Source organism: Drosophila takahashii, unplaced genomic scaffold (genome assembly GCF_030179915.1).
Source record: "Drosophila takahashii strain IR98-3 E-12201 unplaced genomic scaffold, DtakHiC1v2 scaffold_66, whole genome shotgun sequence".
Classification (NCBI taxonomy): domain Eukaryota; kingdom Metazoa; phylum Arthropoda; class Insecta; order Diptera; family Drosophilidae; genus Drosophila; species Drosophila takahashii.
This window is the reverse complement of record NW_027221745.1, coordinates 23938-34599: the sequence shown is the minus strand read 5'-3', so window position 1 is coordinate 34599 and position 10662 is coordinate 23938. Positions and strand designations below refer to the sequence as shown.

The 10662-nt window shown below is 34.0% G+C and overlaps 3 non-coding genes across 3 annotated transcripts; all 3 read left to right on the top strand.

Annotated features, from left to right (window-relative positions):
- The first annotated feature begins 2988 nt into the window (after nucleotides 1-2988).
- LOC138914624 (small subunit ribosomal RNA) lies at nucleotides 2989-4979 on the top strand. Its single transcript, XR_011420448.1, has one exon. It is a non-coding gene; the product is annotated as a small subunit ribosomal RNA (ribosomal RNA).
- Nucleotides 4980-5602: 623 nt separating this feature from the next.
- Nucleotides 5603-5781, top strand: LOC138914623 (5.8S ribosomal RNA). Its single transcript, XR_011420447.1, has one exon. It is a non-coding gene; the product is annotated as a 5.8S ribosomal RNA (ribosomal RNA).
- A 398-nt stretch (nucleotides 5782-6179) lies between these two features.
- Nucleotides 6180-10290, top strand: LOC138914621 (large subunit ribosomal RNA). Its single transcript, XR_011420446.1, has one exon. It is a non-coding gene; the product is annotated as a large subunit ribosomal RNA (ribosomal RNA).
- Nucleotides 10291-10662: the final 372 nt, after the last annotated feature.

Below are 10662 nucleotides of genomic sequence, written 5' to 3'. Positions count from 1 at the left end.
TAGATATGGTGGCATCAGTACGAAATATGCCCAATTTACATACACCGGGGCCGCAGTACGAAAAATACCCAATATTTAGACGTCGTGGCCAAAAACATATATAGGGAGGCAGTGCTCGCCGACCGGCCGTATTGTTCAAAATTTATGTTTATCATATTATTTTGGCAATGCTATATATAAATGATATCTTATACATATAATTCAATTATAGTGATATGGAAATACCATATTATATGTATAAAGAAAAAAATGTATAATAAAATATACATTGACATACAAATATGGCTAGTTGTATGGATATGCCGTATTCATTATATGGATACGGCATATAGATTATATAAATATGACCAAAAAATATTTTATATTGATATGGCAAATAAAGAAATTACTTGAATATGGAAATAAAAGAAGTTATATTGATATGGAAGAAAATAATGAGTCATATAGATATGTTGGCATCAGTACGAAATATGCCCAATTTACATACACCGGGGCCGCAGTACGAAAAATACCCAATATTTAGACGTCGTGGCCAAAAACATATATAGGAGGCAGTGCTCGCCGACCGGCCGTATTGTTCAAAATTTATGTTTATCATATTATTTTGGCAATGCTATATATAAATGATATCTTATACATATAATTCAATTATAGCGATATGGAAATACCATATTATATGTATAAAGAAAAAAAATGTATAATAAAATATACATTGACATACAAATATGGCTAGTTGTATGGATATGCCGTATTCATTATATGGATACGGCATATAGATTATATAAATATGCCCAAAAAATATTTTATATTGATATGGCAAATAAAGAAATTACTTGAATATGGAAATAAAGAAGTTATATTGATATGGAAGAAAATAATGAGTCATATAGATATGTTGGCATCAGTACGAAATATGCCCAATTTACATACACCGGGGCCGCAGTACGAAAAATACCCAATATTTAGACGTCGTGGCCAAAAACATATATAGGGAGGCAGTGCTCGCCGACCGGCCGTATTGTTCAAAATTTATGTTTATCATATTATTTTGGCAATGCTATATATAAATGATATCTTATACATATAATTCAATTATAGCGATATGGAAATACCATATTATATGTATAAAGAAAAAAAATGTATAATAAAATATACATTGACATACAAATATGGCTAGTTGTATGGATATGCCGTATTCATTATATGGATACGGTATATAGATTATACAAATATGACCAAAAAATATTTTATATTGATATGGCAAATAAAGAAATTACTCGAATATGGAAATAAAAGAAGTTATATTGATATGGAAGAAAATAATGAGTCATATAGATATGTTGGCATCATTACGAAAAAAGCACAATTTACATACACCGGGGCCGCAGTAGTACGAAAAATAGCCAATATTTAGACGTCGTGGCCAAAAACATATATAGGGAGGCAGTGCTCGCCGACCGGCCGTATTGTTCAAAATTTATGTTTATCATATTATTTTGGCAATGCTATATATAAATGATATCTTATACATATAATTCAATTATAGCGATATGGAAATACCATATTATATGTATAAAGAAAAAAATGTATAATAAAATATACATTGACATACAAATATGGCTAGTTGTATGGATATGCCGTATTCATTATATGGATACGGCATATAGATTATATGGATATGACCAAAAAATAATTCATAAAGAAATTATATGAATATGGCAGAAATAATTGGTTATATTAATATGATCAAATATATACTTTTATATAAAAAGTGAATATCTTTGGTTGGGTGGCAAAGAGAATTAAATATGCCCGATATATAGACGTCGTGGCCAAAAACTACTATAGGGTGAAGTGCTTGTCTGTTGGTCTATATATATACATATAATATTTTATGCGTACACATTATTATTATAGATAGTTAATATCTATCGTATGGGTGGCAAACGGAATTAAATAATTTCGATATTTAGACGTCGTGGCCAAAAACTACTATAGGATGGTCAGTGGTTGTCCACCAATTAATTATTGAACAAACCATATGAATATCATATGCTGTTGTCAATATAATGTATATCAATAATAATAAAAAATAAGGATGGTACAGTAAGTAGTCCATCTACTATTGAACAAAATATATTATAATATATACTTTTGTTATCAATAGAACAACATATATTAAAATCAAAATATTATCCGTATAAATTTGTTTCTTAAATGAAATTAAGACTTGGCTACGCGGTTAATATTATAAACCCATGATAATAAGGTGAAACAGAGGTCAAGTTTCTATTATATATAGAATAACAAATTGTTTCCGACTTTTATCGTTAATCTTTGGTGGCAGGTATATATGATAATTTATATTAAATTATTATATCCCCTGTCGTTTGGGCACAGAGTATCGCTTGCCGGTACAATGTGTTTACAAAAAGCATTATAATAAAATATAATTGCAATATTAGTGATCAAAATAATTTCATATGCGCTCGGTTTTATATCATATATTACCAGAGAGTTATATGGAAAAGATAAATTTTAAATTTATCATCAAAATGCAAATGATTTAACTCAATATTTATATTGGTTAAACAAAAAATTGTACATGTGTGGATACAATAATTATGTATGTTGAACAAAAATGATATTTTAGAATGAAATATGTATATATAATATAATAAAACTTATAGAAAGAACAATATATATTGAAAATTGTGTTATAAAAAAGTTGTACTTTTTCTTTAACATCAATTATAAACTTGTTATATTAGTGGCGAAACAAGTAAAAATTAAAGAACGTATACGAATGCCATATAAAAATGGCCGTATTCGAATTAAAATAGAATTATTTCACAAAGCAAAAAAAAAATATTGAATTAAAATCAATATTTAAGAAAAACCGAACATATAAAATGGAAATAAAATCTATTATATTTATATTACTAATTTCTATTCAAAAAATATGAATGAAATATGAACGAAAACATTATTCTGGTTGATCCTGCCAGTAGTTATATGCTTGTCTCAAAGATTAAGCCATGCATGTCTAAGTACACACGAATTAAAAGTGAAACCGCAAAAGGCTCATTATATCAGTTATGGTTCCTTAGATCGTTAACAGTTACTTGGATAACTGTGGTAATTCTAGAGCTAATACATGCAATTAAAACATGAACCTTATGGGACATGTGCTTTTATTAGGCTAAAACCAAGCGATCGCAAGATCGTTATATTGGTTGAACTCTAGATAACATGCAGATCGTATGGTCTTGTACCGACGACAGATCTTTCAAATGTCTGCCCTATCAACTTTTGATGGTAGTATCTAGGACTACCATGGTTGCAACGGGTAACGGGGAATCAGGGTTCGATTCCGGAGAGGGAGCCTGAGAAACGGCTACCACATCTAAGGAAGGCAGCAGGCGCGTAAATTACCCACTCCCAGCTCGGGGAGGTAGTGACGAAAAATAACAACAGGACTCATCCGAGGCCCTGTAATTGGAATGAGTACACTTTAAATCCTTTAACAAGGACCAATTGGAGGGCAAGTCTGGTGCCAGCAGCCGCGGTAATTCCAGCTCCAATAGCGTATATTAAAGTTGTTGCGGTTAAAACGTTCGTAGTTGAACTTGTGCTTCATACGGGTAGTACAACTTACAATTGTGGTTAGTACTATACCTTTATGTATGTAAGCGTATTACCGGTGGAGTTCTTATATGTGTTTAAATACTTGTATTTTTTCATATGTTCCTCCTATTTAAAAACCTGCATTAGTGCTCTTAAACGAGTGTTATTGTGGGCCGGTACAATTACTTTGAACAAATTAGAGTGCTTAAAGCAGGCTTCAAATGCCTGAATATTCTGTGCATGGGATAATGAAATAAGACCTCTGTTCTGCTTTCATTGGTTTTCAGATCAAGAGGTAATGATTAATAGAAGCAGTTTGGGGGCATTAGTATTACGACGCGAGAGGTGAAATTCTTGGACCGTCGTAAGACTAACTTAAGCGAAAGCATTTGCCAAAGATGTTTTCATTAATCAAGAACGAAAGTTAGAGGTTCGAAGGCGATCAGATACCGCCCTAGTTCTAACCATAAACGATGCCAGCTAGCAATTGGGTGTAGCTACTTTTATGGCTCTCTCAGTCGCTTCCCGGGAAACCAAAGCTTTTGGGCTCCGGGGGAAGTATGGTTGCAAAGCTGAAACTTAAAGGAATTGACGGAAGGGCACCACCAGGAGTGGAGCCTGCGGCTTAATTTGACTCAACACGGGAAAACTTACCAGGTCCGAACATAAGTGTGTAAGACAGATTGATAGCTCTTTCTCGAATCTATGGGTGGTGGTGCATGGCCGTTCTTAGTTCGTGGAGTGATTTGTCTGGTTAATTCCGATAACGAACGAGACTCAAATATATTAAATAGATATCTTCAGGATTATGGTGTTGAAGCTTATATAGCCTTCATTCATGGTGGCAGTAAAATGTTTATTGTGTTTGAATGTGTTTATATAAGTGGAGCCGTACCTGTTGGTTTGTCCCATTATAAGGACACTAGCTTCTTAAATGGACAAATTGCGTCTAGCAATAATGAGATTGAGCAATAATAGGTCTGTGATGCCCTTAGATGTCCTGGGCTGCACGCGCGCTACTATGAAAGTATCAACGTGTATTTCCTAGACCGAGAGGTCCGGGTAAACCGCTGAACCACTTTCATGCTTGGGATTGTGAACTGAAACTGTTCACATGAACTTGGAATTCCCAGTAAGTGTGAGTCATTAACTCGCATTGATTACGTCCCTGCCCTTTGTACATACCGCCCGTCGCTACTACCGATTGAATTATTTAGTGAGGTCTCCGGACGTGATCACTGTGACGCCTTGTGTGTTACGGTTGTTTCGCAAAAGTTGACCGAACTTGATTATTTAGAGGAAGTAAAAGTCGTAACAAGGTTTCCGTAGGTGAACCTGCGGAAGGATCATTATTGTATAATATCCTTACCGTTAATAAAAAAATTTGTTAATACAAATTTAATACAAATTACCAATATATATATATATATACATAATAATTATAATAATAATTATACCAAAAATATGATCTTAAAAGTAAAAGATCAAATAAATTTCGAACAAGCAAATCGAAATATTGTAATAATATAATATTATTACAAATAAATTAAATAGAAACAAACATAAAATTCGAACAAGCAAATCGAATTATTAATATAATAAAATATATTTTATATATTTATTATAAACTTTTGTGTGTATATGGACCATAATATACACGCGTTGCGAGATGTATTGGCCAACTAATTTGATGATGATCATACATTGGATAATGCAACAACCTAAAATATACAATGTTGTACCTGGTTTCAGGTTAATGTTTTATATAAAATTATCAATATATATTAACAAACAAATGCCATTACAAATAATACTTTGATATATATTGTTTATATAAAACTAAGACATTTCGCAGCATTTATTTTAGGTATATAAATACATTTATTGAAGGAATTGATATATGCCAGTAAAATGGTGTATTTTTAATTTCTTTCAATAAAAACATATTTGACCAAATTTAAAACCAATATTATAAAACTCTAAGCGGTGGATCACTCGGCTCATGGGTCGATGAAGAACGCAGCAAACTGTGCGTCATCGTGTGAACTGCAGGACACATGAACATCGACATTTTGAACGCATATCGCAGTCCATGCTGTTATGTACTTTAATTAATTTTATAGTGCTGCTTGGACTACATATGGTTGAGGGTTGTAAGACTATGCTAATTAAGTTGTTTATACAAATTTTATAATAAAATTTTATAAGCATATGGTATATTATTGGATAAAAATAATTTAATTATTTTATTCATAATATTAACAAATATATGAAAAACATTATCTCACAATAGTAATTAAACTTTGAGAAAAACGAAGAGGAATATTTTCTTTTTCAATCAAATAATACTGAGAAATGTCTAGCATAAAATATTATCTAGAATTGTCTCTTATTAATGATTTGAAATATGAAAAACGTTGACAATATTATTATTCTTCGTTAATTCGTTACAAATAAATGCCATTAATATATATATACGTCAGCTTTAAACGAATTTAATAAAATGTTTTATCATTATATATAAAGAATTAATTGCAAATAAAAGTTATATACAACCTCAACTCATATGGGACTACCCCCTGAATTTAAGCATATTAATTAGGGGAGGAAAAGAAACTAACAAGGATTTTCTTAGTAGCGGCGAGCGAAAAGAAATCAGTTCAGCACTAAGTCACTTTGTCTATATGGCAAATGTGAGATGCAGTGTATGGAGCGTCAATATTCTAGTATGAGAAATTAACGATTTAAGTCCTTCTTAAATGAGGCCATTTACCCATAGAGGGTTCCAGGCCCGTATAACGTTAATGATTACTAGATGATGTTTCCAAAGAGTCGTGTTGCTTGATAGTGCAGCACTAAGTGGGTGGTAAACTCCATCTAAAACTAAATATAACCATGAGACCGATAGTAAACAAGTACCGTGAGGGAAAGTTGAAAAGAACTCTGAATAGAGAGTTAAACAGTACGTGAAACTGCTTAGAGGTTAAGCCCGATGAACCTGAATATCCGTTATGGAAAATTCATCATTAAAATTGTAATATTTAAACAATATTATGATAATAGTGTGCATTTTTTCCATATAAGGACATTGTAATCTATTAGCATACCAAATTTATCATAAAATATAACTTATAGTTTATTCAAATTAAATTGCTTGCATTTTAACACAGAATAAATGTTATTAATTTGATAAAGTGCTGATAGATTTATATGAATACAGTGCGTTAATTTTTCGGAATTATATAATGGCATGATTATCATTGATTTTTGTGTTTATTATATGCACTTGTAGGATTAACAATGCGAAAGATTCAGGATACCTTCGGGACCCGTCTTGAAACACGGACCAAGGAGTCTAACATATGTGCAAGTTATTGGGATATAAACCTAATAGCGTAATTAACTTGACTAATAATGGGATTAGTTTTTTAACTATTTATAGCTAATTAACACAATCCCGGGGCGTTCTATATAGTTATGTATAATGATATTTATATTATTTATGCCTCTAACTGGAACGTACCTTGAGCATATATGCTGTGACCCGAAAGATGGTGAACTATACTTGATCAGGTTGAAGTCAGGGGAAACCCTGATGGAAGACCGAAACAGTTCTGACGTGCAAATCGATTGTCAGAATTGAGTATAGGGGCGAAAGACCAATCGAACCATCTAGTAGCTGGTTCCTTCCGAAGTTTCCCTCAGGATAGCTGGTGCATTTTAATATTATATAAAATAATCTTATCTGGTAAAGCGAATGATTAGAGGCCTTAGGGTCGAAACGATCTTAACCTATTCTCAAACTTTAAATGGGTAAGAACCTTAACTTTCTTGATATGAAGTTTAAGGTTATGATATAATGTGCCCAGTGGGCCACTTTTGGTAAGCAGAACTGGCGCTGTGGGATGAACCAAACGTAATGTTACGGTGCCCAAATTAACAACTCATGCAGATACCATGAAAGGCGTTGGTTGCTTAAAACAGCAGGACGGTGATCATGGAAGTCGAAATCCGCTAAGGAGTGTGTAACAACTCACCTGCCGAAGCAACTAGCCCTTAAAATGGATGGCGCTTAAGTTGTATACCTATACATTACCGCTAAAGTAGATGATTTATATTACTTGTGATATAAATTTTGAAACTTTAGTGAGTAGGAAGGTACAATGGTATGCGTAGAAGTGTTTGGCGTAAGCCTGCATGGAGCTGCCATTGGTACAGATCTTGGTGGTAGTAGCAAATAATCGAATGAGACCTTGGAGGACTGAAGTGGAGAAGGGTTTCGTGTGAACAGTGGTTGATCACGAGTTAGTCGGTCCTAAGTTCAAGGCGAAAGCCGAAAATTTTCAAGTAAAACCAAAAACGCAATATATACAAATCAAGCTAATATAATATACTTGAATAATTTTGAACGAAAGGGAATACGGTTCCAATTCCGTAACCTGTTGAGTATCCGTTTGTTATTAAATATGGGCCTCGTGCTCATCCTGGCAACAGGAACGACCATAAAGAAGCCGTCGAGAGATATCGGAAGAGTTTTCTTTTCTGTTTTATAGCCGTACTACCATGGAAGTCTTTCGCAGAGAGATATGGTAGATGGGCTAGAAGAGCATGACATATACTGTTGTGTCGATATTTTCTCCTCGGACCTTGAAAATTTATGGTGGGGACACGCAAACTTCTCAACAGGCCGTACCAATATCCGCAGCTGGTCTCCAAGGTGAAGAGTCTCTAGTCGATAGAATAATGTAGGTAAGGGAAGTCGGCAAATTAGATCCGTAACTTCGGGATAAGGATTGGCTCTGAAGATTGAGATAGTCGGGCTTGATTGGGAAACAATAACATGGTTTATGTGCTCGTTCTGGGTAAATAGAGTTTCTAGCATTTATGTTAGTTACTTGTTCCCCGGATAGTTAGTTACGTAGCCAATTGTGGAACTTTCTTGCTAAAATTTTTAAGAATACTAATTGGGTCAAACCAATTAGTTCTTATTAATTATAACGATTATCAATTAACAATCAATTCAGAACTGGCACGGACTTGGGGAATCCGACTGTCTAATTAAAACAAAGCATTGTGATGGCCCTAGCGGGTGTTGACACAATGTGATTTCTGCCCAGTGCTCTGAATGTCAAAGTGAAGAAATTCAAGTAAGCGCGGGTCAACGGCGGGAGTAACTATGACTCTCTTAAGGTAGCCAAATGCCTCGTCATCTAATTAGTTAACATATCTACATAAAATACAATTAAACCAACATAATTTGTTATCCCACCGTTAAATTTCATCAAAACATTTAATATAATGCCCCATGGGCAGATATAAATAAAGACAACATTATATTAAAAAAAAAAAAAAAAAAAAAAAAATCTAATTAGTGACGCGCATGAATGGATTAACGAGATTCCTACTGTCCCTATCTACTATCTAGCGAAACCACAGCCAAGGGAACGGGCTTGGAATAATTAGCGGGGAAAGAAGACCCTTTTGAGCTTGACTCTAATCTGGCAGTGTAAGGAGACATAAGAGGTGTAGAATAAGTGGGAGATATTAGACTTCGGTTTGGTATCGTCAATGAAATACCACTACTCTTATTGTTTCCTTACTTACTTGATTAAATGGAACGTGTATCATTTCCTAGCCATTATACGGATATATTTATTATATCTTATGGTATTGGGTTTTGATGCAAGCTTCTTGATCAAAGTATCACGAGTTTGTTATATAATCGCAAACAAATTCTTTAATAAAACGGTGCATTTATGTATTTTTGATTTGAAAATTTGGTATAACTCCAATTACTCAGGTATGATCCAATTCAAGGACATTGCCAGGTAGGGAGTTTGACTGGGGCGGTACATCTCTCAAATAATAACGGAGGTGTCCCAAGGCCAGCTCAGTGCGGACAGAAACCACACATAGAGCAAAAGGGCAAATGCTGACTTGATCTCGGTGTTCAGTACACACAGGGACAGCAAAAGCTCGGCCTATCGATCCTTTTGGTTTAAAGAGTTTTTAACAAGAGGTGTCAGAAAAGTTACCATAGGGATAACTGGCTTGTGGCGGCCAAGCGTTCATAGCGACGTCGCTTTTTGATCCTTCGATGTCGGCTCTTCCTATCATTGTGAAGCAAAATTCACCAAGCGTTGGATTGTTCACCCATGCAAGGGAACGTGAGCTGGGTTTAGACCGTCGTGAGACAGGTTAGTTTTACCCTACTAATGACAAAACGTTGTTGCGACAGCATTCCTGCGTAGTACGAGAGGAACCGCAGGTACGGACCAATGGCACAATACTTGTTCGAGCGAACAGTGGTATGACGCTACGTCCGTTGGATTATGCCTGAACGCCTCTAAGGTCGTATCCGTGCTGGACTGCAATGATAAATAAGGGGCAATTTGCATTGTATGGCTTCTAAACCATTTAAAGTTTATAATTTACTTTATAAACGACAATGGATGTGATGCCAATGTAATTTGTAACATAGTAAATTGGGAGGATCTTCGATCACCTGATGCCGCGCTAGTTACATATAAAAGCATTATTTAATACAATGACAAAGCCTAGAATCAATTGTAAACGACTTTTGTAACAGGCAAGGTGTTGTAAGTGGTTGAGCAGCTGCCATACTGCGATCCACTGAAGCTTATCCTTTGCTTGATGATTCGATAATAAACATAAATTTAATTGTGTTTATTTTGTTTGGCTTTTTTAAGTCAGAATATATATATATATAAAATATATATATATAAAATAATAATTATATTTAAATAAATTTTATTTAAATATATTTAACAATGGTAGCCATATGTATCGTCATCCTATTAGTGACGCGTATAAAAATATTCTAAGTCCGAACATGCAAATAAGAGACATATGCAAGTATATGTACTTCTTAAGGTAGCCAACTGAATCGTCATCCTATTAGTGACGTGTATACAAATATTCTAAGTCCGAACATGCAAGTAAGAGACATATGCAAGTATATGTACCTCTTAAGGTAGCCAACTGAATCGTCATCCTATTAGTGACGCGTATACA